This window comes from Mycteria americana, chromosome 7, assembly GCF_035582795.1.
Source record: "Mycteria americana isolate JAX WOST 10 ecotype Jacksonville Zoo and Gardens chromosome 7, USCA_MyAme_1.0, whole genome shotgun sequence".
Taxonomy (NCBI): Eukaryota; Metazoa; Chordata; class Aves; order Ciconiiformes; family Ciconiidae; genus Mycteria; species Mycteria americana.
Window position 1 is genome coordinate 57,487,504 of NC_134371.1, and position 24,558 is coordinate 57,512,061.

At 46.8% G+C, this 24,558-nt stretch overlaps 1 protein-coding gene and 1 long non-coding RNA gene across 8 annotated transcripts in view; one reads left to right on the forward strand and one right to left on the reverse strand.

Annotated features, from left to right (window-relative positions):
* Positions 1-7,294: 7,294 nt before the first annotated feature.
* LOC142412785 (uncharacterized) lies at positions 7,295-10,457 on the reverse strand. Its single transcript, XR_012776614.1, has 5 exons — positions 10,202-10,457; positions 9,654-9,735; positions 9,156-9,274; positions 8,856-9,042; positions 7,295-7,711 (listed from the first exon to the last, which is right to left on the reverse strand). It is a non-coding gene; the product is annotated as an uncharacterized LOC142412785 (long non-coding RNA).
* A 65-nt stretch (positions 10,458-10,522) lies between these two features.
* Positions 10,523-24,558, forward strand: part of PTPRF (protein tyrosine phosphatase receptor type F) — a 392,393-nt gene continuing 378,357 nt past the window's right edge. For 2 of the 7 annotated variants that reach the window (XM_075508590.1, XM_075508596.1), the window contains exon 1: positions 10,523-10,733. The gene's annotated coding sequence lies outside the window, so the exon portion shown is untranslated. Of the gene's footprint in view, positions 10,734-10,835; positions 10,984-13,104; positions 13,275-16,139; positions 16,223-24,558 lie in introns of those variants that run through there. The other 5 variants (XM_075508594.1, XM_075508595.1, XM_075508593.1 and 2 more) reach the window with 5 other exon arrangements.

Below are 24,558 nucleotides of genomic sequence, written 5' to 3' on the forward strand. Positions count from 1 at the left end.
CCTGGAGAAAGTTCTAGGCAGACACTCAAGTTTCAGCAGCACGACTCTGCCCCTCAGAAAAAAGTGGTGCTCAGATATAAACTTGCATTTGGATGTTTTTATAGAAGGAACACTGAAAAAATGGAAAGCTTTTCTGCAAGAAGCATATGCTGCAATTCCTGGAACAAGAACCCAGCTCTTGCGAGGATTCTGGCTGTCTCCAGCCTTTCAATATTAAAGGGCTCTCTAGCAGATTAGAGCAGCATAATAAAAGCTAATAAAGATGAAACTGGACAAATTCAGACTAGAAATTAAGATGCCCATTTTTAACAGCAGTAGAGTAAACAGGTTCCAAAAGGAGGTGATAAATCGCTCGAAGCTGGAGCCCGCCAAAGGCATGGCAGTGTTGCCGATGGCTGGGAGAGGGCAGCTGGGCTTAGGGAAACTCCCCGCTGGAGCAGGAGGCTGGAGCGGGCAGTGGGATGGGGCGAACGCTACGAGCAGCAGGCTGGAGGCTCAATGCGACCACCTTGAGGGAGGTTCTGGGGGCAGAGCTGCCAACTTCTGTATCCCTGTGACCTTCTCCTGCTTCCTTCTCCATCCTCAGCTCATGTCCCTTGGGTAAGGGACCTTACTCCAGCCCAGCCTTTCCCAAGTGCTGTCGGTGTCCCCTTTTTCCCTACAGCCTCCTGCTCACCATCAAGTAGCTCCCTTGTCCCTCCTGTTCCCCTCCAGCGTCTGTCAGTGCCTTCAGCCTGCTGCGGAGGGGAAGGCTCAGGCTCTGCATCCTGCTGGGGAATTGGGATAGAGGCTTGGAGAGGAAACAGGAGTAGAAGAGGGTGTTTGTTGCCAGGGTTGGGATGGGGGGATTGCAACTGTTGCTACCGTGAGGGGCTGCCTCCCTGCTCAGAGATGGGAAAACCGGAGGGTGGAGATGAATCGCTCCCTGGCACAGAGGTTCTCTCTCCTTTTGTCTCTCTGATGCAACGTATAAAAAGATGAAGTATATCCCCGATTCACCCCAGTGCTGGCTGTGCCGTGCCCCAATGGTAATGCAAAGCAGGTACCTGAATTTACAGCTGCTTTACACGGCCAGCGCAGAACGTAGCAACCAAAGCATGCAGCACTTTCGGTCCTACAGCTGGAAGCATTGATATACGTTTTTACCTAAGCAAACCTTTTAAATTCAAAGCAGGCGCAAAGCAATACCCTTTACATTAGGCTGTAATTTTACATATAATTTAGGCCAGCATAAACTATCACTGCTGCAGAAAGAAATGTCAGTTGTCCAACAGCAAAAGCATAAAGGAGCCCAGCCATGGAGAGCAGCCCTGCCTTCCCACCGCCACGGCTCTTCAGCCCAGCCCTTGCACACCTTCACCTTGTGCTGGTGCCAGCATATGCAAGGCTGTGAGGGAAAATGCATTGAGACTAAAACTTGCCTTTTTTTTTGCCAGCTTAGTTTTAATCCAGAACTGTCCCCCAATTTAATTCATACTGCAGCCGCTTCTGCTAATGCAATGGAAAATGTGGTATCAGGTAGGATAAGATGATGTGGATGCTTCTTTTGGTGGCGGCACCAGCTTTTTCTGGATTCAACTGTATGTGAAGGTCAGGTCTTAAAATACTGGGTCTGCCTGGCTATGCATGGAGATCCCCCTCATCAGGAAAACGGGGAGAGGCTTGTCTCGGTGGCAACGCTGATCTGCCCCAGATGCTGGGGAAGGTGGCAGTGGGTGGGAGGAGGCATGGAAGAGAATGGGCTCATCTTCCTCCCGGCTGCCTGCGACAAACCCACTTCAGACAGCAGCTGAAGCTTGCTTGTCTCCCCTTCTTTGCAGTTCCATTTTTAACAGTTTCGATTGCTCTAAACCAATTCCTAAGACACTATATGATGCTACGGCGCACCACAGGAATGCCCAAGGGAACTTACTTGTACAACTTTTTTACAGATTATTTTGTACCTTATGAGAGTGAGATTTTGAGTGGCAGTTTTGTTTCTTGATCACCAATTTGAATTAAGAATTTAGGGTTCCTTACTTGCTTTTCAAAAATCACCTGTTTTACTACACCTCTCCTCCTGAACTCAATTGCACCTTTTCTTTTCCACTCAGAACCAGCTGGAGGATAGGGAAAACAGAAACCGAGTCCATCATTTAAACCAAATATGAGTCCGATGACCACACTATTTTCTTTCAATGTCTTTTCTACAGTGGAGTTCTTACTGTAATTAAAAATAAAAAGTATAAATGAGAGAAAAAAAAACCACCTTCAAGAAGCTAACTTCCTGCTAATATCCCACGGAATGAAAAGGAGGAAAAAAAATAGGATTATTATTTTCCTGGTTTTGTGAATTTGGGGGGGGCACTTTGCACAGCATCAGCAAAGATTTTGGGGAAACAGGAATACAGAACTGTTCAGCCCAGCCCAGCCCAGCCCAGCCCAGCCATCTGTGTAGCCCCATGTCCTGCCATGACCAGCAGCATTTCATGCAGAAGAAAGTGTGAAAACTGATGGGACACGTGTGGACTGCTCTGTTCTCAGCACGTTCCTAGCTTGACCTCTAACAGTTAAAGGCTGACTTACACCCAAAACCAGAAAGCAGAATACTGCTGGATGGTTTTAGTCATTAAATATGACAACGCCAAATATTCTTGGTATCAGAGGAATGTAGCGCAGAGATAACAAAAAAATTGTGAAAATCTTCAACATGTCAGCAGAGAACATTGAAGGGATGAAAGAATGAGGATTGTGGGTGACACCCCCAGCCTCTCGGTCACAGGAAAATCTCACAAACAGAAACTTTACCCAAACAAAACAAAGACTCCAGCACAGCAGGCACAGCCCTCCTTCTTGGGAGAGAATGGGGAGAGAGAACAAATCACCCAAGCCTGACATGAGTCACATCACTTCATGCATGACTGAAAGGTGCTCAGATACTACAGCCATGAGCCCGGGCCAAGAAACTATATAAAGAAAATTTGGCAAGTGACATGCTAAAGCTGTTGAAAAGACTTGCAGGTGGGAAAATGTGGGGTAGAGAAATAAAAGTGAGGGGGAGTTCAGTACCTCTGTTTTGAAGTTTGGCTTGGAGCAAGGAGAGCTTGGAGATATGGAGAGGATGGCCAGTCCCCAGGGCGGCGACCCAGCCCTGCCAGTGCTCAGCAGGAGAGCGCTTTAGGGGCTTTGTGCGTGTGTGTGCCTCTGTGTGTGTACGTGTGTGTGTACACGTGCGTGCGTATGTGTGTGCAGGAGGGAACAGGGCTGGAGAGAGAAGGAGGACACAGACAAGCCCGGAGAGCTGCTGGGACAAGGGTCAGCAGAAGGGAAAAGGCGAGGCTTGGTTTAGAGGAGGGCTGAGGAGGAAGCCTTGCAGCTCTCCGTAGGGCCTGTGGTGCAGGAAGGGGCAGTCAGGAATGCCCAGCCCACCCATTTCACTTGCTGAACATGCCTAACCCTTCAGTTTTGGAGAAATGCCATCTCAAGGTGCTTTTAAAAACAAAGACAAACACCACTCTGTAATATTTGCAGAGTGACTACTGGAGCCAACTCTCCCACACTTTGAACAGCACTGCAGAAACCCTTTATTCCCAAATTTGAACAAAGTCTCTACCATGTTTATAGCCTGTTCCTCACCCACTCTATTGCTCTTACTTAAACTTGCAGACAGTTGTCTTGAAAGTTGGGACACATTTTCAGGAACAGGTTTCCACATCCATTGCTCTGAACGTCTTAATGGGAACAGCGTTTAGAAAAGACGCTGGTATTATCACCACAAAAGCAATTGTTATGCTGATGGGCTGCTCCTTTCTGCTAGAATCCCAATGGAAAGGTTAGTTAAATTTAAACAAAATTTATTCCCTGAAATTCCGACCATCTTTAATAGGAAAAACTATAACCTCCCTGATGCACGAAACAGCCCTTGCAGCTGATGTCTGAAGCCCGCACCTGTTATTCCAACAGAGGTGACCTCTGAAACAAGAAAGCCATTCTGTATAAACACTGAGCTAAGTGACTTTCCCCATGTCTCCTCAGATAACACCCAAATATCTTTTCTTGTCAAAATCTTGCACTTGTCCCATACTCTACTGAGTAAATCATGACAACCGGTGACTTATTTGAAGGCTGGAGCCCAAAGCAAGAGGTGCTGGTGCTGAAAGAAGTTTAACCAGTCGCCAGCCTCTAAAATATTAAGCCATAAAATACAAATCTATTTTTACAAAAGCAGTTTTAAATGACCTGTCAAGACAGCTGGTTCCTGCTGGGTTCTTTCTTTTCTGGGGGTTGTGGCAGAAGGAATGAATTAAAGGAAAAGAAAATCATTAGGAGATGGCTTCAGTTTACTTCTATAACACATGCACATCCCGCAATAGGGTAGCAAAATTCTGGGAAGCATTTAAGTCCTGTTCAAGCTTATGAGATTAAGCGTCATATATCCTCATTCTGGCCTCTTCCCGGGTGCGAATCCTGCCCTGTGAGCGCTGCGAGGACTGGTCTCACAGACCAGAGGAGGACTGCTGCACCAGGCGCGTACCCACCACCACGGGCGTTCATCACAGCACGGTCCCACTTTACAGCGCTGCCGCCTTCCCCAGCACTCTGGCATTCCCATGCCGTTCACCCGGACCGGCCACTGCAACCTGGTCTCTGCACAGAGCTCGGATGCTGAGCTTCACACTGGGAAAGTTCACTGTGGGCTGTAAGAGGAATAAGTACCATTCAGCCATGAAATTCTACTTCTGCCAAGTTCACGGCTGCCTGTTGCACTCCAGGCCAGCTCTGGTGCCAGTAATACTTCAACCAGGAGATCCCAGCTTTCGCATACAAAGCTGGGCAGGCCCCGAGCCCCTCCTCTGTGCCATTGCTGTAGAAGACCGGCGTGCCCAAATTCTTCTGCTTGATTTCTTTGCAGACTTCAGCTGCAGAGCAGAGCTATAGTAACCGTGCTGTGCCCGAGGGCTCCTGGGACACTTCTGAGGCCACTCTTGCCATTCGCACGCAAAAGGCTGAGATTATCTGCTGTGGGGCCAATACTTTATTCCTATCACCTTTTCAGGACTAAAGCTCTCGAACACTGAGGTAAGAATACGGGACTCCCCATTTATTGCACCTTGAAAATTTCAGATCCGATCTTCTAAGTTAAAAAGAAAATTTGATAAACAGCAATCGTGTCAGCTCCTTTGGGTATATAAACGTCAATCCAATATATTTGTCCCGTTTGCCTGTCTTCTGTCGCAGCAGAGCCGCGGTCAGGGTAATCCTTCTCCCAGTTACACTTACTGTCTCTGCTCTCTGAATCACCTTTTTATCTTGGGTGGCTGTTGTCAGAGGGTGCTGCTGCGCGCAGAACCGAGGGCAGAATCCATCCCGCAATCAGTCGATGATACTGTCAAAGAAAAGCACTAGCTTTGCAATCCTAGAAAATATTAAAAGCTGGTAAGAGGCGGAGTTCTCTGAGGGAGGAGCAGCTGTTTGGGCAGAATCATTTTTGGTGCTGGGGAAGAGTATTTTGGGATACTTGCCTTGCTTTAATGGGAAACATTCGGCATTACTTCATCTGCTACTTGGTTGCGAGCTGAAAATTTGAGGTGGATTTTTATTGCAGAAAGAGGGTGTGGAAAAGTTTAGTCAGCACAAAAGTTTAACCTCGCTAACAAGGTCTATAAATTTGCTGCAAGGATAAGGCAACGCCACTCCCTTTCCCATCTCAATGCTTATAAGGACAAGCATTTAATCAAAACCCACTCTCGTACACATGAGCTGTGGTAGTGGCACTCCTCATCTCCTACTTACAACACAACCTGAAGTTTTAAAACAGAATTGCTTTTAAGGTCTCTGAACACAGTCTCCAGTATTTTCTTAACTGTTTCACAGCTTCTTTTAAAATGCTTTCAACATATTCTGAAAACTAAATATAAAAGGAAACAGGACTAAAAATTAATATGAATAAAAAAGAAGGATTGGGCTGAAATTTTGTTTCCAGAAGCTCCTGCTTTCACTGGTGTGAAAGCGAGGAGGGGAGGTCTCAGCCCCCAGATGGATTTCTGACAAGGCTGAAACCAGCCGAGAGCTTTGATCCAATATCAGGAATCACTTCTCAACAGTTGTCAGGAAAAAAAAAGGCTTCTTCCCCAGAGCAAGTACAAAAGCCCGGTCACTTTGCAAACGTGGGCCAGACTGGTATTGCTGCCGCTGCCTGACTTGGATCTGAGTGCAGATCCATCCCTTCCTTCCAGGTTGCCATGAGCTGAAAGCTTGTGCTTTGAATTTTCCACCCTGGGTTGCCGTGCTCTGAAAGCTCGTGCTTTGCATTTCCACAGGGCTATAAAAGCCCGTGGGCACAGACCGGGCTTTCAAAACCGTTTGAGCCAACCTGTCCTCTGGCACATGGCACTGGGGCCAGCGGCTGATCTCATTTCACTGCTCTGCCACCGGCTCCTGTGCGACATTAGCTAAGTCAATTAGCTTCTGCGTCCATCTGGTTTTCACCTCTAAAAGGGGGACAGTAGTAATTTCCTACCTGTGAGGATAAATATATCAGCTTAGCAAGTGCTCAAATACTAGTGTGATTAGTGCTCCTCTCCATCTCTTTGACAGCCTGTATTTTGCAGCCTGAAAGCCTGTGGTCTGCCAAACCATGAAGGATCGGAGCTGAAGACCACCAGCGCAACTCTTGGACTGGCTGAGCACAGATGCCATCGCAATGGAAGCCAGAAAAACACAGTTTCTCAGGGACCTGACAAGTATGGAAAGAAATGCAGGAGAGGCAAACTCTGGCAGGAAACACAGAGGGGAGCAGAGACCACTCCAGCAGCAAGCTCACTGTATTTTGTATATTGTTTGCTTTAACTCACATGTACATGATGTATTTTAGTCCTTCTATTACCATTCATTTAGAGTTAGAAAAGGACAGTGACCTGATATCTCTGAGGCTTGAACACATGGAGACCATGCTGCAAAGGATAATTACTCATCTGTCAGTCTGCTTTTCTGAACAAGCGATTGCATTTTGGGAAGAGTCTTCCATAGGACGATTGCCATTAGTAGTCCAGATTTTGGCCATTAGCAGAAGCAGGAGGTCATTTCAGTTTCAGTCTCGGTGACCAGCATTCCCAGGGCCTTCCTCTATCACATTGTATTCAGTCAGGAGCAGAAAGCTTTTCCCATTTAATAATGCCCAAAATATATTTACACACAAGGAACAAATTGTCAGGTGATGCTTTTTTTTTGGTTTGTTTGTTGTTTTTTTTCCCCAGTGAACTTACCTTTCTAGTTTACTATGAGGAGAAGGAGGTAAATGAAGTATGAAAATTATTACTCATGTTTATGTACCTTGTAGGACCTCTAAGGCATCAATCAAGAGGGGAGCTTCACTGTGCACTATGCAGAGCCGCAGTAAGAGAGAGCACATATCCTGACCAGGTCTGGTCAGGCAGCTGAGACAAACGATGCAGAACGGGAAAGACACTTGTACCTGCTTTACAGAAAGGTACCCAAGGAACCAAAAACTTACGGGCCTCGGCCAGGAAACAGAAGTAAATATCACTTTAGCATTGTGACTGCGCTTTTATTACACCACCAGCTTTTATTTCTTCAATCAAGTACAAGCTGTAGTAAAGCAAAATTAAGGGTAAGTTGTTATCCTCAGTTTAAAGACTCCCCAGCCCAGACAACCTAGTGCTGCGGACGAGGAAGCGTCAGGGCTGTCTCTCCAAGGCTGCATTTACTTCAGCTGGAGAAGAACAGAAATGGACAACACAGATTGTTTTTTTAATTATTATTTGGAGCAAAACAGAGTATTCTAATAATCCTGTCTTACAAAGGAAATGGAAGAGTCTTGGGGGTAATATTGAAAAAATGGTGGGCAGTCCAAGTCATGGCCATATGGTCCTCAAGCTGTGCTGTCAAGCAGATCTACAGATGGAGATGTATTATCTCACATGAGCACCAAGTTGAGCATTGCACTAGGCACTTGTGAATCAGACCAGGAGACCTGACAATGCAATAGACAATTACTATAAAATCAGGTGAGAAAAAGTCATCAGCAAGAATACTCCCTCAAAAAAGAAAAAACAGTTGGAGAAAGAACGAGCTTCTGACAGGCTCTGCAGCTTATAGATTCAATCCAGAGCATCTAGCAAGTTTAGCAACACCTGAAATGAGAAGGGAAGTTGTTCTGACAAGTCTTAAAAAATTCAGAATCCCGGTCTTTTGATTTTATACCAATTTATTATGTTAAAGGCAAGCAAAACCCATCCCACAGTATCTATATGCTAGCTGGCTATCAAGTGGCACGCATGACAAGAATATGGGTGTGTACGTTTGCTCTGAAGAGCTGGATCAAAGGGAAGGAAGAGCTACCAGGAGCAGTGACCTCCAAGCCAGGTGCTGCAAATACACACCGAGACTTTCCCTTCCAAAAAGCTTACCGCTGAAATGGCTGGGCAGGCTGGAGCCATGCGAGCTACTGAGACGAAACAACAAGGTGCTATATATAAACTGGTGGATCACACTCAGGGCTTTAGGACTCTTGTACACCTCCTTCCAGAATACAGCTCTGGCGACAACATGCCAGTGTATCCTGTACTAAGCAAACTGCTGAAGTGGATGCCTTTGCTTTGAGGAGCAGTTCCCCATGACGGCAGAGTCCTCAGCCAGGTAAAGGGGTGACAAACCGGCCACCCTGTATTCAGCGAAGCACGAGGCACCAGTGCCTATGGGGCTCACACTATTCATAGCCTTCCAAGTTTTTACGTCATGAAGGCATGGAGTGCATGGGGGAATAATACAGAGTTTTGGGTGGTAGCTGTATGTGAAAATTCTTTGTTTCATGATTCAGATGATTAATGGCTTACACCCATGGGACAATCATTTACCTGCAAGTCTTGGCTAGAAGCTCCAGGGCATCAGAAGTTTATGAGGCAGCTCTGTGTCAGTCACATGAATCCAGATTTGTGAAGGTGTTTAGTAACCTGCACCTTTAGGTGTCTAAAAAAATCTTAAAAATCTGTCCCATAGATTGGCCCAACATTTCAGTGTCTCCACTCAAAAGTTCTTAAGCATCTGGCAAGATTAGCAAAGGACCATTAAGCCACAAATCTTCAATTTTTCAAGCAAACTTCAAAAACCTGTCACTTCCACATAACATGAACAGGGGTCAGGTTGACGTGACCCACCTTAAACTTGCCAACATGGCTGCTGTGCGAGCCGGGGGAACGGCTCTGGCGGCTCTGCGAATCCCTGCTCTGGAGTAGGGATCTCCCGGCTTCCCTGTAGTCTTGCGCTCCAGAGCATCCTGAAGCAGATCCAAATTTTAACACGGAGAGCGGAGCCCATGGGCACTTTGGCAGTGCTGTGTGGCACTCGGCCAGCACCACTTACTCTGAGCTCTGTGGCCTCGCTGTGTAATGCACAGAAGGGCTGTTTTGCAGCAACATTTGGATATTGAGTAGGAAGGAAAATATCCCCAGAACCAAAGGCTTTCAGTGCCAGAGCTTCCTGCTGTGCGGCAGGGGTGCAAGACTGGCTTCAGGTACTCAGTTTAGGGCAGAGGCGAGTGACACGTGAGGGACCGGGCATCGCATTCAGGACTGTGAAGCCCAGAGCTCCTCAGAGCGCTTGAGGCAACCACACTGGGGCAGAGGAAGAACCTCTGTGAACTGTTTGGCTCTTACCACCACGCTGGCTGAACGGAGATGAGAGGACAACGGCCAAAGATCCTGAAAGGAACACAGTTACCACGCACGAGGAGAAATCCTGGAGGCCACAGAGGGGAAAAGAATGACCATGCGGTGGGAAACGCCAGCGCGACCCCCGCACAGCCCGCGGAGGGGGACGGCAGCAAGCGCGGTGGTGCTGCCCGCGCTGACGCAACCCCAGCGCCCAGGAAGGGCTGGGCAAGCAGCCACAGAGCACCCGCACGATCGGTGCAGCGGCTGCCTGCGCCCTGCCACCATCTCAAAAGGCCGCAGCGAATCCCCCTCAGTTTCGCTGTTTCTTAGTTCAGGGCGCGGGACGGGGAAGGAAGGACCGGAGTCACTAAGCAGCTGAAGCAGCATGGGCTGAAACGGCTCCCGACAGCCGCATCACGGGCACACCGATCATAAATCGCAACAGGTCTCGGCGTGGCGCTCACCCGCCGCCGCCGCCACAGACGGGGAGACGCCGCGGGTGGGTGGGGAGGGCTCCGGTCTGCCTCCCGACGGGCGCCCCTTGCACCTACCGGTTGCACCTCCCGCCGGCGGCCCCCGGGCCACCTCGGGTCTGACCGACACCCAGCTGGCACAGCGACCCGGGCTTGCGAGCGGAGGGGGCGGGCGCGGGGCGCTCCTCCACGGCACGGCACGGCACGGCACGGCACGGCACGGTCCCGGCCCCCTCCCGCGGGCCCGCGGGCGGCTGCCCCCGCGCGGGCGGGGGAGGGCGGCGGGGCGGCGCGGGGCCCCCGGCTGCCAGGCCGGGTCCTTCCGGCGGCGCCGCGCGAGCGCCCGCCCCGGGCCGCGGCCGCGCCCTCCCCCGCCCCGCCGGGCCGCCCCCCGCCCGCCCCCGCCCACACCTGGCCGGGGCGGGCCCTGCCCGCCGGCTGCGGGCCGACTCGGCGGGCAGGGCGGGCGGCAGCGCAGCGCAGCGCAGGCCGCGGCGGAGGGGAGGGGAGCGGAGGGGAGCGGAGCGGAGCGGAGCTCGGCCGGGAGCAGCGCCGCGCCTCGCCTCGCTGCGGGGCCGTAACGCGGCAGCCGGGGCCCAGCCCAGCCCAGGTGAGCCCGCGGGCGGCAGGTGGCGGCGCGGCGGCGGGGTGGGCTGGCGGCGGGGGGGGGCGCGGCGCGCGGCCCCGGCGGGGGCGGGCTGGCGGCGGCGCGCGCCGAGCGCGGTCCCGTGCGGCGGCGGCGGCGGCTGAGGCTGAGGGAGCGGAGCGGAGCGGAGCCGCCGGGCGGTCGGCGGGGAGCGGAGCGGGTTCTCGCGCGGCGCCCGGAGGCAGCATGCGGGCGGCGGAGCCCCGGAGCCCCGGTAAGTAGCTCGGCCGCGGCGCCTTCCCCCTCAGCCCCGCTCCCGGCGCGGTGGGATCGTCTCCCGGGGAGCCGCTAAACTCCGCCGCCTGTTGAGCCCCGCGGATCGCCGCTCCCGAGCGCCGGCCCCGCCGCCCGCCTCGGCCCCGCCGCCGCCCCGGCTGCCCTGTGGGGGCCGCCGCGCGGCACCGGGGCCCCCCGCCCGCCGGGGCCGCCACGCGGTGCCCGGTGGCCGCCGGCTGCGCCCCGCGGGGCCTCCCCGGGTCGGCGGGGAGCCGCCAGGCACCTGCCGGCGCTGCGCCGCGCTGCCGGGGGCGCGGCGGGGGCGCGGGGCTCGCCGCCGCGGCGTGACCTTTCCGGGGGGCTGCGGCCCTCGGGGCAGCCCCGGCGGGCGGTCCTCCCGCGGCGGGGTGGCGGGGGGGGGGCGGGTGTCCGTGTCCCGCGGGGCGTCCCGGGCGCCGTGCCTCCGCCGTGCGGGGAGGCGCGGGGCGATCGGCAACGGCCCGAAGCGTTTCCCCGCGGCTGGTGCTGGCCGTTCCGCGCCGGGAGGAGGGAGGGCGCTGCAGCGGGGCGCGGGCCGGGCGGCGGGGGGCGGCAGATCGCGCCTTCACCCCCCCGGTGGGGCGAGCCGCCGCCTGGGAGAGCGCGGGGCTGCCGGGCGGCGGCGTCTTGGGTGGCGAGAACAAAGGGTCCCCGGCGGGAGCGGGCAGGGAGCTCCGCCGCTGCGCCCGGGGTGCCAGCTCCCAAAACCGGGGCGGGGGGGTGTTCACCCCCTTCTCCCCCGCCCGCCCTCCCGGGCGAGCGCGGCCGCAGCCTCCCCGGGGCCAGCTCCTGCCCCGCAGCCGCCCCCGCAACCTGTTGGGCCGCCTGCATGGTCGGGAGCCCCGGGGGGTGCCCGGGGGGGGCGGGCAGTTCTCCCCCGCGGGACACCCGGGGGTGCCGGGTTCGCGTGGAGGGGCGCTGGGGTGGGTGCAGGCAGCCTGCGGCGAGCGGGAGTTGAGGCTGAAGGCGAATGCTGCAAACGGGTGTGTTTGCCTTCTTGGTGGTTTCGGCCCCCAGAAACTGTTTTAAAGACCAAGTTCAAGCAGTTCAAATACCTGGTGCAAATTAAATTTAATGGAAGAAAGTATTTCTGCGCTGTTAAACAAAGATCTGTTCCCGCAGACCTCTTGTGTGGAAAAGATGTGCTCTGTTTCCAGGAGACTGACTGGGGCAGCTGTTTTAAAGTGTTTTGGAGTTTTGTATTTATTTCAGATGTAACCAAATGAAGCTATATTGTCAGTATCAAATAAAATGTTCTCTTGTCAAGTGTAGAACTGAGATATAAAAAGTGATTTAGTCTGAAGATAACTGGATAATCAAAGCTTCAAACGTAAGTTACATTGAATATTTGCTGGTTTAGAGATCTCTGAAGGCGGCTAACTTGAGCAGGGACGGCGAGCGAATATAGAGTTTCCTTATGCTGTGTGTGTAACCACCTTTGTTCATTTTTCAAGGTAAATGTTAGAGAAGTGACAAATTTAATTTGAGATTACTAAGGTCCTGTGCTGCAAATGACTTAGCTGAGTGTCTGGTTACTGGGTGATTGTTCCAAGCCTGCCAGTGTGGCTTTGAAAACAGCTTTTTAAATAAAGTCCATTGCACTCCTTATGATAATGCAGGAAATGCGTGGCTCACAAGAATAGTTTTATGGAGGGAGCAAGTGTACTTTAATCCTGATTTTATTATTTCTGCCATGGTGGTTTGCTGTGGGGCTGAGGACGTAGGAGTAATAGATATCCGTATGTTGAAGCGCACGATCAGCAGTCTGAACTTTGTAAGCACGAAGTAAAATTTGCATGGCGAAACGGCTGGTTTGTGATCTGGGTATGTGGGGGGTGACAGTGTTGGATTATTTAACTTCTCAGTTTCTGCCTTTAACCCACCATCTTAACGTGCGAGTTTCTTAGCCTACGTCACTGGCATGCGTCCTGGTCGTTGAAATAGGATGCAGCATGACCATACACGTGAAGGGGTTAAAACAGCTTATGGCCAAAGAGTTAATGCATCACTTCAGCTCAAGAGATTTTTATAATTCAGCTTAGTTACAAATATTGCCATCTGCCCTTTTCTTTGCATGTGCGTGTCCATAAATATATCTTGGATAAATACTTGTAGGGGCTGTTAGCAAAATAGTAGAAGCCACAGACAACATTTTATTCTCATGCATGTTGCCAGTGAAAATGTCAGTTTCTGGAAGATCAAAGTAGAAGCCGTCCTACATTGTGTCTGCATTTGGTTGTGGGTTGAGAGGTATGTAGGTATTTTTAATTTTTTTTTTTAAACTGAGTCCCGCTTTTGCGAATGTGAGATAACTGTCATTGGAAATGCAGAGAAGACAGTCAAAGCTTGTGATTATAAGGAGAAAGATCGAAGCTTGTGGGTAACGGAGAAGAAATGTTTTCCTCTTTGTGTCCACATAATGCAAGGCTGTGGGAAGATATGCTTAATGAGGATGATTATTGCTGTGGCTTTCCATAAATCCACTTGTAATGGAGGCTTTGTACAGTTACTTCTGAATCTGTACATTTAAAAACTGCAAATAGCGATAATGGAGTTGGCTAATAGCAGACTGTCAAGTAAGTGCAATCCTTGTGATAACGTTCAGCCATAGATCTCCATTTAAGTATTACTTTTAAGCAGAAAATGTTTCTTGTAGGTCATAGTATATGCAATTTGGAGGAAAAAACCCACCGTTGTTGCTGCCTGTTCTTGAATCTTAACCAGCTAACTTTAATTGTGCAAAAGGTACTTTTTTCTCTCCAGCTTTTTATCAGATAGCAGGAGATCTACAATTCAGTAGATGCATTTGATTTGAATGTAGATAGTAGAAAGGGATAATAATAATAACCAGCTTAAAAAAGCTGGCTGAAGAGTTCTACCCAAGCAGTCAAGGTGTGGCTGTGTGGAAATTAAAGTTGGGATTTGCGTCTTTTGAAGAAAACTCCCCCATAAAGCATGGGAGTGAGCTGAACGCCACTAGGTGAGAGTCTGAGGTGATCTTGTTAATAGTGTTAACCAGGACAAACTGTTCTGCTTCCGTGGTTTTTTCAGTGCCTCTTAGAAGCCAGGGTTGAGAGTTAACTTACGCAGGTCTGTTACGCAACTTAAAAATAAAAGGTGAAGGTAAGATAGCAGGGAAGATTTTTAATGTGTTGCCTCACCCCAGTACAGAAGGATGTAAAATCACTTATTATTTTCAAGTAAAGCACACGTAATAGCTACTGAATGTTTTATATAGTGCTTTGAATGAATGCAGTTTTAACTTATGTAGCTAAGAAACAGCTTTTGAAGAAATCTGACACGTGAGTTGCTTATGTTTGTGTTTGGAAGAATTCATTGAGAAATATGTGTGATGCTCACCATTATTGCTTACCCTCCTTTAAGAGCAACGCCTTGACTTTCACCTTTCATACAGTTTGTGAGGGCTCCTTACGTGGATTTACTTTTGCTCAAAATCTGGCCATAAAAGTAAGCTTTGTTTCTACAGATCTTAGTGCAGTGTTCAAATCCAAAATGTATGCTTCTTTTCCAGTAAAACCTTATAATTACATGGGGTGGTAGCTAACTGGAAAGTATTGCAAAACATATGTAAGAATACTGTCGTACAAACTCTAAAACTGACGAATGACTCACTGTGCCAGTGCTGTATCAAATTCTATCTATACACAAGGTTTAAATGACAAGTTTACTTTAGGCGGGGAATATGCAATTTTCTTTTACTCTTTCTTCATCTAATGTCAAGTGAGCTTAATGAAATGGTACATGTGGGCATACAGGAGGCACCAGTTGTAGAGCTTTAATGAGCAAAGGGAACAAGCACTGCTTGGCTCTATTTGTGAAGATGATAGAGATGTAACTATTCTGTATATTAAAAACCAAGTCCATGGTACTGATGCATGTCTTGAGACATTTGTTTCTTTTAATGTACCTCATCATGATTTGTTTATGTGCATTTACTAACATTTGTTCTATTTCTGTTTTCTATAGGAGAGGGTACTTGCTTTTTAGCAGTATACGTATTTATCTTTACATATTTGTATTAGTTGAGTTTCTAACTGGCATTTCAGAATTTTGGCAATATTTCTGTGAATATAAAATTCAGGTCACTGCCAAAATGAAAACAGGATGATGTTCAGCATGGGAAGGGGGCCAATGATTGTAGGTTAAAGAAGAAGAGACTGCTTTCCACTGCAACAACCCAGGTTTTATTCATGCCTGTGACTTTGTGATTGTGATTTATTATGAGAAGCTTCATAGAGCTTTGGAGAGCCCCCCCCCAAAAAACCCAGGACGTGTAAACAGGCAGTGACATCCTGTAGCTGGGAAGCCTGCGTGAGCTGGGAGGAGGAGAGGGAAGACGGTGGAGTGGAGGTATCAGGGTCTTGTGCTGTTACGTTGTGTCTCACCTGTATGTCTGTGGATGCCAGGGTGCCTGGCGAAAAACCCGTGGGGAAGCGTAGCCTGCAAAGCTAAGGAACCCAGTATCCACTCAACCCTAGGTGGAAGACTTTAAACTCTTCACGACCTCTTCTTTTAATTTCTATTCTAGCCGTAATCCATTCTGCCACAAAGCCTATCCCTCTGCTCTCTGTTACTTGTCTTTCTTGGCTGTGGGGGAGACGTGGTGCACGTCCTCGGTCTTCACCTTGCGCTGTTCAGGAGAGCTGTAGTGACCAGTGCCTGCAAGTGTTTTTAGTGTCTGTAGGAACGTCAAAGTCTCCTCGGGCTGTGAAAAGAGGCTAAGGAAGGGAAGCTGGAGCACTTGCTGTTCAGTGTCAGTGTACACACAGTGTAACGCCTGTGCCTTGCTAGAAAAAAAAGGATGAAACAGGTCTTGCTCCTGGAAGGACTCTATTATCTGAGAACTTTTCTAAAGATCAAAAATACAGAGATAAGTTAGGATTTTTGGAGCAGAGGATGGAAGCAATGTATATAAAAAGCCTGGTGGAGAGCAAAATTGACAAAAGCATCTCCTAATACCTGGGCTTGGTACTCAGACGAAGTAGGTCTGTTTGGATGCTTTCATGAAGTGCAATCCACTGTGTAGCTGAAATACAGCAATACCATTAATCTGGGAAGGGATAGGGTGGTCTCACTCTTACTCTTGTCCTTCAGCAGGCATAGAAGTTTCCAGTTTACAACCTGCCCCAAAGACATTTATTTCTTGGCACAAAATTTCAGCTGCAGCTGGCAAGTGGGTAAGTACTTTCTTCCAGCCTTACTGAGAAAGAGAGGAATTATTTAGGTTGGCACAAGAAGTTTATAGTTTGGAGTTGTCAGATGAAATTGAACAGAGAAAAAATGTGAAGGCTGGGCATGGGGCATCGCTCTTTCAAAAGCAGTGCTGGAAATCCCGTCATCACTTGAAACCAAACAAAACATGCATGTGCTTGACCATGGTGAGGAATTATTTATTGGCTTTTAGGCCTCTCTTCCTTATTTTTTTTTTTTCCCCCTGCAAGTGTAGTGTTTGACACTGAATTGTATGTGTGTATACAAAGGATAACATCTGTTCTATTTTATGAGATCCACATAGCGTGGTTGCTTTTTTATCCCTCCAGTGTATGGATTCTTCTCTCGTGTGTCATCCTTGCTGCTGAAGGCAGCCGGGCACTTGGGCTTTGTAATATCTCTTCCTTCTTCAGGAGCAGGAAGTTATTCATGGGATGGTACTTGATTCTTCAGTTAAATTTCCTCACAAAATTAGGCCTTACAGTGTTTTGGAAAAGCCATTATTTTTCTAGAGGGTTTTGTGAGTAGGGATGGAAGAGGGATGATTGTGTGGCTCTCCTTCTGGAGGAGCATTGGTAATTGTTGTATCAACAGGTTAGATTTTCTGCACCAACCTAGAAGTATTTTGAGAGGGTCGTAAATTAGATCTGAGAAGTATGAAAAAGGCTAGTCTAGTGTTTGGATTTTAGAATATATATTTAAAAATATAATTTTTTTTTTTTTTTACCTGGCAGATATTGTGCTTCTTATCTTTTACCTTGAAGGAGAACCATAGAAGTGGTAAAGAGGATCCTTTTGGACACAGTGTGTTAAGAATGTGTTGAGCTGTTATGTACTTGGAAGACATGAGATGGGGGGGAAAAGGAGGAAAAAGTGACCTTGTTTTTGGATGGAGTTGTTGCCTTTTTATAAAGTACTGTTTTCTTCAAATACAAAGGAGTTATGTTTGTTTATATCTTATTAAGTAACATTTGTTTAGTTGTTGCAGAATCAATAACGGTTCTCTTAAGGAAAAACCTATCATTTATGAATGTACTGTCCATTGTATTTTAACTATTTGTAATATGAAATTTGCAAGATTACTCAAATTGACTCAAAGATGCATGCAAAATCCAATAATACATTTCTATGTCCAATACATTTCAGTGAAATATAGAATCATAGGATCGTTTACGTTGGAAAAGACCTTTAAGATCATTGAGTCCAACCATTAACCTAGCACTGCCAAGTCCACCACTAAACCATGTCCCCAAGCACCTCATCCAAACATCCTTTAAATACTTTCAGGGATGGTGACTCAACCACTTCCCCGGGCAGCCTGTTCCAATGCTTGACAACCCTTTCGGTGAAGAAACTTTTCCTAATATCGAATCCAAAATTCCCCTGGCTCAGCTTGAGGCCATTTCCTCTTGTCCTATCACTTGTTACTTGGGAGAAGAGACTGATACCCACCTTGCTACAACCTCCTTTCAGGTAGTTGTAGAGAGTGATAAGGTCTCCCCTCAGCCTCCTTTTCTCCAGGCTAAACAACCCCAGCTCCCTCAGCCGCTCCTCATCAGACTTGTGCTCCAGACCCTTCACCAGCTTCGTTGCCCTTCTCTGGACACGCTCCAGCCCCTCAATGTCTCTCTTGTAGTGGGAGGCCCAAAACTGAACACAGCATTCGAGGTGCGGCCTCACCAGTGCCGAGTACAGGGGCACGATCACTTCCCTACTCCTGCTGGCCATGCTATTTTTGATACAAGCCAGGATGCCATTGGCCTTCTTGGCCACCTGGGCACACTGCTGGCTCATATTCAGGCGGCTGTCAACCAACACCCCCAGGTCCTTCTCTGCTGGGCAGCTTTCCAGCCACTCTTCCCCAAGCCTGTAGCGTTGCATGGGGTTGTTGTGGCCCAAGTGCTGGACCTTGCACTTGGCCTTGTTGAACCCCATACAATTGGCCTCAGCCCATCGATCCAGCCTGTCCAGGTCCCTCTGTAGAGCCTTCCTACCCTCAAGCAGATCAATGCACCCGCCCAACTTATGTTATAATATAGATTTCATAACTTATGTTATGAAACATAATTACCATAAACAATGAAAATTAGCCTCTTAAACCTATGAGCTAGAAGGCGTGGAAATAATTTTGTAATATATATTCTTACTGGTTTTGTTGAGACTGTTCTTGGGCACCGCCAAAATTCCTTTACACTCTTATGTATTCCAATCTCTGTGTTACATGGTAAAAAAATGTACTCATAAACTTGAATTTAACCTGAGGAGGAAGCGTGCATTGTTGAACATGCATTTTAGATATTGACTGTCTCCTCACTATAGCCTTGTTTGTGGGTAGCTTTCAATTAATAAGTGCAGACCTGAAGAATTACATCTAGGGAGACAAGTATTTCAGCAGATTGTAGAGTTACTGCTTTAATTCTGCCTCTTGACATGAAGGTAAAATTACAAACTTTCTTCCAAAGTTTGTCACCTTCAATATACTTGTGAGATGGAAGTCTGTTGCTAACAGAATTGCTGCTCTTGTTGGTTTGAATTTTCTCTGGATTCTGCTACATCTTTGGAGCCTGTAAAACTACGCTTTATGCTTTGGGTGTAGTGTTAAGGTAGAGTACCTATTTGAGGTCTTTTGGCACAAAAAAAAGGCATTGTAGAATAACCCTTCCATTAAGCTAATTGCCTGAGGTCTGTCCCATTGCAGGGGGTTTATTTTAGCACGAGTCAGTAGGTGCCAGATCCTACTTCTTCACCCAGACAGGTCAAGACAGGGAGAGCTCGTTGAAGCCTGTGGCATGACCATGATTTTAGCTGCTTTTTTTGGGTTGATGCAAAGTGTAGCTTTCTGTTATTCGTAGCTGGATTTTGGATGAGACTGAAGTGAGCGTGGGCTCTCACTGCCCCCGCGTTCGAGTGGGCAGGTACCGTCCTTTGCACAGAGATGTCTACCTCCTGACAGCGAGGATCGCACTTTGTTTTTCTTTCTTTGCTGCTGACTTCCCTGGCTATCTGGATCTGCAGCCGAGGCCGTGGCGGCAAGGGGTGCCTCTCACCTGTGCGCAGGAGAAATGTGTAGAAGTGTAACGCCTCGGTGATAAAACTTCAGCAGCTCTATAGGAGCAAGCTGTTGCTTCTGATAATTGTGCTTGGCTCCTACTATGTTTCTTACCTGAAGCTTTTTCTTTGTAAACAATGTAATAAAGTGTGCTGCTATACGTGGCAGCGGGCTGTCGTGCTCTTCTAGTGATCCCCCACCCTGGTGTCAGAAAGCTGGGCATCTTTTAAGAACACTTTTTTTCTGGAGAGTGATCAAAGGCTTCTTCATTGGCCAAAACCATCTAGACAGATGGGCAAATGTTTTTCTTAAAATGACTTGCACAGAATTACTGGGATCAGCAATTTGACTGCAGTGACCAAAACCGTCTTTAATACACTAGAAATTGTGAATTGTATTTTGTTTGCTTAGATCGTTAGGTGTTCAGGGCAGGCATCATGAATTGTACAGTGTTAAAGAATACATTTCACAGCAGTTATGTTGCTGGAAAGCATTTGTAAATGTAAGTTTGAATTAGAGAGAATTTTTTTTTTCTTATTAAACTTTGAAGAGTTGTGCTTAGAGAACCAGTGAATTTTTGATGCTGTTAAACATTGTCTACAAGGAGCAGGTGAGTGATCTCCTGACCTCCTGTTTTTTCCTTTTTTTTTTTTTTTTTTTCCCCCCCCTTTGAGCTGATACATCTGTTGTATGTTGGTTTTGGATGTTATGAGAAATGCAGATGTTTTGGTGTTTAGGTGGTATGTGGGCTGACACAACTGTGTGGGTTATAAATGGCGGATGAGCTCTCAGATATTGGCTTTCTTCGTATCTGAAGTGAGTTAACAGCCTCTTGGATTCTTGTTGCACAGTGTAATTAAAATAAACACTATAATGCTAATCATTTATGTATTTTTGCCTGTGGGTGAAGTTTTAAATTAGAAGTAGCTATACTTTGGTGGAAGTGGATTTTTTTATTATTATAATGTTGCCTGTTTCCAGTCTGGTAATATTTCTGTGAGAATGCATAAAAAATACTGCTAGGCAGATTTGTTTTTGTTTTTTATTACCTAATTGTATATTCTAGTAACAATGTAATTATTGCTTTTAACAAAAACTGCCTGACTTGAGTGTTTAATTCCATCAGACTCAAGCAGTCACTGATGAGGTGATAAATGATAGGTTATATGTAGAAGTGGATTTGCAATTATTTGCTGCTTTGGGGGGAAAAAAAAAAGATGTTTTGTTTCTGTCCAATGACTAATGTTGAAAATCAAAGCGGCGCACCAGATGTTTTTTCTAATGACTGTGGTTCAAGGTCTCTTTTGTATGGAGGAGGGTTTCGACTGATTTCGTCTCTTGGCTTTGAAGTTTCTCTTGCTTGTTAATGCAGCGCTCCTCTAAATCTTCTGGTCCGGACTTCTCCGTGGACGGGTTTTATGGAAGAGCTCCTTTCCCAACCCTTCGTGCGTCTCGCAGCTCCCCGTTCATCAGGAGACAGAGGGGCGACAGCATTTTTACAGTGCGGGCTAAGCACTTCCATTCACTTGTGTTTATTTCATAGAATTAAAACAAGAATAAGTGTTTTGCTTTATTTGTTGATGTCTGATTAGGAATTAGTGGAAGAAACTGAATCACTGGTGTGATTAATGGTAGGTTTTGTTTCTGATGTATGAAAGGACTCATTGTCTGAGGCTTTTCCTCCATCACGTTCTGCCTAATCCTGCTGAAATGACGCTAACGACGGCAGCGCTTGAGGCTCCTCGTCTTGTTTTCCTGCGTACTTAACCATACAGCTGGAAAAATTTCCTCTTCGAAGGGACGGTTGCTTCTCATGCCGAATCTGCTGTCACATCGTAGGGGCCTTGCTAATAAGGTGGGCATTAGTTTGGGGGGTCTAGAGGGGAGAGGGTGGTTAATCTGAAATCTGCAAACCGATCTGACTTATGCTACATTTAGGTTTCAAATCTAGGCCTGATGGTTTTGTTAACACTGTCTATTGCTTACCTCTCTGCAGCCGCGGCTGAAGGAGGTGAGCTGCCTCATTCTAACTTTTAAGTCCTCCCAAATTTTTGTTAGCTCAACTTTCTGTAATTGCTGAAGTAGTACTTCTGCAGGGAGGAACTTTAAAATCGCTCAGTGTATGTTTTCAAAAGCAATTTTTAAGTTTGAGGTTTGTAGAAATGAAGACATTTCTAAAGTAAATAGCAAGAAATTATAGCAGACATGACTGCTCCTCTTCCAGAAAAACTCTGGAAGAAACACAATACCCTACCCCATGAACACTAGCCTTTCTTTTCCTCTGAATCAGGTTGTCATTCCAAGGTCTCAGAGTGATTTAAAAATATAAAATAAACTCCCCTGAGGAATCTATTAAAAATTATTTGGTTCACTGAACATTCAGTGTACGTTCAGTCTTGGAATCCATTATGTGCCTGTAGAAAGACTTTAAAAATCCTCTCCGATGAAGTTGGTCTGAGTTGTGTCCCTTTGGCAGGTGGGCAAGAGGGAAATTCATTGCTTTGTTTTTAAAACAGAAGTGTGTAGAATCAATACTGATTTTTATTATAGCTGTCTGCTAGTGCCACTGTATCCAGGGGTCATATGTCAGCTCTGCTTTTGTAGTGGCAGCCTTCTCTGTTCCTTTAGTTGAAGTCTGTAGTTGTGGAGCTCTGGAAATAATTGGGAAATGCTCGGCTTTTTTTCCTTTGAATTCAATTTGTAAAGCTTTATTACCTAGAATTAAATTCTTATCAGGTTGAAATGGTGCATAAATTCTTGTTGAGCGGAGACAAATGCTATTAGAAATCGGTGAAACAAAGCCATATTTTAATCCTAGATTTATTTTCATTTCCATTGTGGTACGTTGAAAACACTTTGCATCTACTTTGTCCATCTGTATTGGTGTTTTCTTGTTCTGATAATTTTTATAATGGTTAAGTTTGAGAGACAGCGTGTGTTAGATTCCCACTTACAGTGCGGTTGCGTGCTGTCACATGGGTTATATTTCCAGGTACCTGGTGTAGGTGTTGTCAGTTCCCATCAGTGCACGCTGCCTTTGTGTGCTGAAGAGAGCTGTCATGTTATTCAGCAAAAATATTTCTTTTGGAAGAACTTTCCCATGTTTTCAGCTCATGATGGAGAACTGATGTCTGCTTTGTTGGTTTTTGTATGCAAATATTCATAGTTGCTCAGAGCTTGGTAGTTTTTCAGAGCCTAAAGTCAGGTAAGGACTTAAAGAAAACACAAATAACTGGCAGTCCCTCCAGATATGCAAAATTTATTTTATTAACCCACCTGACCTGCAGCATTCGAGAGCAGTTAAATATTTGGATAGTCAGCAGTCCCATTAGTCATGTTTCATTAGGTGATGGCCTCCTCCATTTGGAGTTTGCTCTGTTTTGCTGCTGTTGCCAAGTCTTGTGCGATCTTGAAAGGGAGCCGTGCGTGGGGGGCACGGCCGGTGCTTTTGGGGGTGTTGCTGAACCAGGCTCCCGGGAGGATCTGGGGATGCATGTTGCTGCAACAGCATCATCTGCAGTGGGTAGGGGATTGGAGACAAGGGAGAAAATTGTTAATTGTGATTGTCAACACTGTAAAGGTTAGCTGTTAGATAAAGCTACTAACCTAAGCAGAAATAGCACGCTGCCCTGAGAAGTGTAAAAGACTTGTCAAAACCTAATCTAATCTCCTGCATTAACTGTACATTGCAATAATGAATAAATGAAATTCCAGCAAGCTGAGATGGTCCAATTTTAATAACTTCTCAAAAAATCAAAATGAAGCATTGCGCTGGAAGAGGCATATCACGGTTATCCAAATTTCTTTCTATAGAATCGTTTTTAATTTTATGCGAGCATACACTAACGGTTTAAAAACTCATTTGTCTCCTTGTCAGCAGCTTGACCAGTATTTTAATACAACAGACATGTTTTTATCTTGAACTGGTCTTGTTTTTCAATGGGTGTTGCAGCCAGCTGGAAAATTGTTTGACTTTTTAACTGCTGTGGTTTCGATGCAGTGTCTACTGTAAGAAAGTAAAATTTATGTAAAACCAGTGGCGCTTTCAATTGTCGTATTTCCATTTTGATTCGAGGGGAGGGGAGCAGGTGTTTATGCTGAAGCACTCAGTCTTGCCCTTTTTCTGAAAATTGGTGGTAATTCTCTGTATTATGACTAGGTAAAATTCCTATCCTCACCAAAATCTGAGGAAAGTAAGGAGGAAATAGCTGCTGCAATTTTAACTTGGTGCATTTCTGGATTAATTGCTGAAGAAATGGTAAATTCTGGTAGAAATATGGCTAGTAAGTTTTATGGGAGGAAAAAGCTAGTAAAAAAAAAAGAAACACCAACCCTCTTGGCATTCAAATGTGGTTTTAAAAATGCTGATAGTACCTTTTTGTCTATTCTGGCAAAAAAAAGAGCATGATTATAATGTGTTTTTATCGTACAGGTTTTGTGAATGACTAGATGGGATTCAGCTCTGAATTCCTGACTTTGGAGTGTCCAAATTGTGCATAATTAACTTAAAAGTCAGTTTTTGGAGACTCAAATGTTTCATAAGAAAATTAATGAGAAATCTGGTGTAATGTACTATTCTTCTCAGTATGCTTTTTTCACCTGAAATTACTGAGTTATAAATATTTTAAATAAAAAATGGTTCTTAAACTTCGATTCTGAAATGAGCTATGAACAAGTACTCTGTGGTCTCAAAGTGAAAAATGTTTTGATTAATAGAGCCACTACATTAGTTTTTATGGTAGTTTGCTGTGACACAAATGTAGTTTCTAGGTGTCCTTAAAGGTGTAAGTTTGGCAGACTTTCTGCTGTACCTTCTCACCTAATTGCTTTATGGGTTTGCATATAATCTTGTTAATTAAATTGTTTTTGCATGATTGCTAAAGCATCTCTGAACAGTTAAAAAGTGCTTTTTATGGACCAAAGGGTTTGTGGTTCGGTATCAGTTGTGCTGTCAGTGTTGGGGTGTTGGGTGCTGCTGTTAGCGGAGGGCAGCATGGTGTTGCTCTGCACCCACCTTGGGAAACGCGGTTGCCTGAGCCATCGGGAAGGAAAACAGTTTGGCTTGGTGTGAAATAACTTGCACCGCTTGGTTTTGCAGTGCTGTCTTGTGTGTGCGTCTACGTGAGGAGCAAGTGTGTTTGCAGGGTGGCTTTCTCCGTTAATGCGTTCTCACTTTGGTCAGGGTGCAGAGCAGCTGGAGGGGATGACACTGGGTGTTAGTCAGGTTGTCGTGCTGCCCGCTCACGCTGTGAG